We start from the raw sequence: 4,220 nt of genomic DNA on the forward strand, positions 1-4,220 counted from the left end.
GTTTTGTTTTTCTAAGTAAAGAAGTAATCTGAGGAGGCTCTCAGGGCTGAATGACCAGACTTTGTCACCTTGCCTTGGTTTCAGGTTTTCATAGGGCTTTCAGAGGTCAAGAGAGGCGTTGGCTGCTTCCATGTTAGACAAAAACCAAAAAGAAGAAGAAGAAGATATGCCAAAATAGGGTTACAAGATTTGTGGTGTATTTTAAACATCAATATTTAACAAGTAAGCAATTCCAACACCCACATACACACATACGTTCAGTTCAATATAATTATTCTATTCCCAAAGTGACTGGGGAGTTATTAGGGGATTTATTTAAAATATTGATTTATGGTTCACACGAGTGATGAGACAGTAATGAGACAGAGAGCGAAAGCTGGTCAGTAAGGAGACCGAGAGCTAAAGTTGGTTGATGCTGTCTTCTTTCTTCAAACCTGCCAGTGCTTCTCTGTGACTATGGGTGTGACCTGGTGGTCCTGAAGCCCTTGATAGTAGTGATGCCCAGGGCTAGTGGCCTCCCGATGTCCCCTTTTCAGTCTTCAGGGGGTTTGCACTTGAAAATGTTCAGCTTATATAGACAGGCACCTCTGCCTATCTTTCCTTTCCATTTCCTTCCTTCCTTCCTTCCTTCCTTCCTTCCTTCCTTCCTTCCTTCCTTCCTTCCTTCCTTCCTTCCATCATTCCTTCTTTATTTCTATCTTTCTCTTTCTTCTTTCTTTTTTTTTTTTTTGATGGAGTCTCACTCTGTCACCAAGGCTGGAGTTCAATGGCCTGGTCTTGGCTCACTGCAACCTCCACCTCCCAGGTTCAAGCAATTCTTTCACCTCGGCCTCCCAAGTAGCTGGGACTACAGATGTACGCCACCACATCTGGCTAATTTTTGTATTTTTAGTAGAGACAGGGTTTCATAATGTTGGCCAGGCTTCTATCTTTTTTTTTTGAGACAGAGTCTCGCTCTGTTGCCAGGCTGAAGTGCAGTGGTACAATCTTGGCTCACTGTAACCTCCCACTCCCTGGTTCAAGGGCTTCTCCTGCCTCAGCCTCCCAAGTAACTGGGATTACAGGCATGAGCCACCACTCCCAGCTAATTTTTTTATTTTGTATTTTTAGTAGAGATGGGGTTTCACCATGTTGGCCAGGCTGGTCTTCATCTCCTGACCTCAATCCACCCTCCTTGGCCTCCCAAAGTGCTGGGATTACAGGCATGAGCCACCGTGCCTGGCCTTTTATCTTTTCTTTTTTTAGGCAGGATCTTGCTCCATTGCCCAGGCTAGAGTGCAGTGGCACGATCATCATCTACTGCAGCTTCGACCTCCAGGGCTCAAACGATCCTCCCACCTCAGCCTCTCCAAGTGCTGGCATTACAGGTGTGGACCACTATGCCCAGCCCTACCTATCTTTTTAATGTCAACTTTCTTCTGTGGTCAGGTGAGCAGACAGGCCCAAGAACTGGGGCTCTTACTCATGGCACTCTTTGTTTTATATTATCTTTTTCTAATTCACGTGCCCTGAGTTTGATCCCTTGTTTTTGTTGAATAACTGTCAAAAGCAGCCTAGTGTGGAAGGACAAGTATATGTAGATGGAGTCAATTGGCCTCGTGGTGGGCAGTTTAGGGGAGGATGTGGGGAGACTTTGACCAGAAGGAAACAAAAATAAGCACGTACACCCTGTATTAGTCAGGGTTCTCTAAAGGGACACAACTAATAGGATAAATGAATATATGAAGGATAGTTTATTAGGAGAATTGACTCACATGATCACAAGGTGAAGTTCCATTATGGGCTGTCTGCAAGCTGAGGAGCTGAGAAGTCAGTCCAAGTCCCAAAACCTCAAAAGTAGGGAAGCTGATGATACCGCCTTCAGTCTGTGACAAAAAGCCTGAGAGCCCCTGGCAAATCACTGGTGTAAGTCCAAGAGTTCAAAAGCTGAAGGACTCGGAGTCTGATCTTGAAAGGCAAGATGCATCCAGCATGGGAGAAAGATAGAGGCTGGAAGACTCAGCCAGTCTGCTCTTTCCATGCCTGCTTTTATGCTGGCAGCTGATTAGATGGTGTCCACCCAAACTGAGGGTGTGTCTGCCTCTCCCAGTCCACTGACTCAAATGTTGATCTCCTTTGGCAGCACCCTCACAGACACACCTAGGAACAATACTTTGCATCCTTCAATCCAATCAAGTTGACACTCAGTATTAACCATCACACATCCTTAAAGGAAGCTATAGATGCAGGCTCTTTCCATAAGAGTAGACCACTGAGTAGTGTAAAAGGGATCTTGAGACTTCTTATCTCAAAGTCTCCCAGGCTGGACCTTGTGGCACATGCCTGTAGTCCCAGCACTCTGGTAGGCCAAGGTGGGTGGATCACTTGAGGTCGGGAGTTCGAGACTACCCTGACCAACATGGAGAAACCTCATTTCTACTAAAAATACAAAATTAGCCAGGCGTGGTGGCTCATGCCTGTAATCCCAGCTACTCGTAAGGCTGAGGCAGGAGAATTACTTGAACCTGGGAGGGGGAGGTTGTGGAGAGCCGAGATCGCACTGTTGCACTCCAGCTTGGGCAACAAGAGCAAAACTCCATCTTAAAAGAAAAAAAGTCTCCCAAGAGGATCCTGCCTGTCAAAGTTTGGGCCAACTCTGAGCTGTGTTATTTCCCACAAAGCCATTACTGCTGACTTGATGGCGGTTAGAAACTGGGCAGTGCACCATGACTTTTCTCCAAACCCTGAGTGGCAAAGATAGTTCATATCCCTGAAGTTTTGTTTGCAGATTTCAGAGGAGGGTTACATTTCTGCATTCCCTAAGGGGAAGCCTGGAATGTGAGAGTAGGGGTCCGGGAGGAAACAGTGAATGAGGGCTGGAATCCTGGCAGATGGCAGTTGCTACCAGTGAGCCAGAAAGGCCTGAGGATAAGGAGCCTGGGTGTGCAACACAGGACAGGGAACAGATGTAGGAGGGGAAAGGCAGAGCAACTGGTTGGCCTTAAAGAGTGAGGAGAGAGGTCCCGCTGAATGACCCTGCAGAGAGGACTCATGAACAAATCAGGCTAATTTAAGATGACGGATTATCCAGTTTATCAGATCGGGGAGTAGGATGGCCAAGTGGAATGGCAGGAATACAAAGAAGGATTTGGACTTGGGGTCAGTGCCTTAGAAGTGCCTCCTTCTGTCTCTTGCTCCAAACCTTAAAGCTGCGCTACTAAATAATTAATATGAGGGTTACAAACTTTTTGATATATGTAGTCTGGGCTTCATGCAGAAGTCAAGGAGCCCCTATAAATACATCAGTTCCAGTGGCTCTCCAGTGGCTTCCCATTACCCCCAGAATATACTTTAAAGTCCTTTCCACTGCCTGCAGACACTTTAGGACCTAGTGGTACCTTGCTACCTCTTCTAACCACATCTTCTATTCTTCCCCAGCCACCCTTCTAGGTACGTGGCCCCTTGGGTTTCCTCTAGGGCTCCATGTTTGGGCTGTTCCCCAAATACACATAGAGCTTGTACCCTCTCACTTCATCCAGGCCACTTTCTATGCCCCTTATTAGTCTGCTTGGGCTGCTATAACAGAGTACCACAGATGGGTGACTTAAACAACTGGAACTGATTTTCTCACAGTTCTGGAAGCTAGAGGTCTGGGATCAAGGTGCTGGCAGGATTGGCTTCCTCTGAGGGCTGTGAGGAAGGGATCTGTTCCAGGCTTCTCTCCTTGGCTTGTAGATGACCATTCCCTCCCTGTGTCTTCATACGGCTTCCCCTCCACTTGCCTATGTCCAAACTTACTCTTCTGTTTTTTGTTTTTGTTTTATTTTTTTTGAGATGGAGTTCTGCTCTTGTTTGCCCAGGTTGGAGTGCAATGGTGCGATCTCGGCTCACTGCAATCTCTGCCTCCCGGTTTCAAGCGATTCTCCTGCCTCAGCCTCCCAAGTAGCTGGAATTACAGGCATGCATCACCACATCTGGCTAATTTTTTTTGTATTTTTCATAGAGACAGGGTTTCTCCATGTTGGTCAGGCTGGTCTCAAATTCCCGACCTCAGGTGATCCTCCAGCCTTGGCCTCCCAAAGTGCTGGGATTACAGGCGTGAGCCACTGCATCCAGCCAACTTCCTCTTCTTACAGGGACACCACACACCATTTCTGGATGAGGACCTGCCCTAATAATCTCATTTTAAATTTATTACCTCTGTAAAAATCCTGTTTCCAAATATGGTCATATTCTGAGGT

This window comes from Callithrix jacchus, chromosome 6 (genome assembly GCF_049354715.1).
Source record: "Callithrix jacchus isolate 240 chromosome 6, calJac240_pri, whole genome shotgun sequence".
Classification (NCBI taxonomy): Eukaryota; Metazoa; Chordata; class Mammalia; order Primates; family Cebidae; genus Callithrix; species Callithrix jacchus.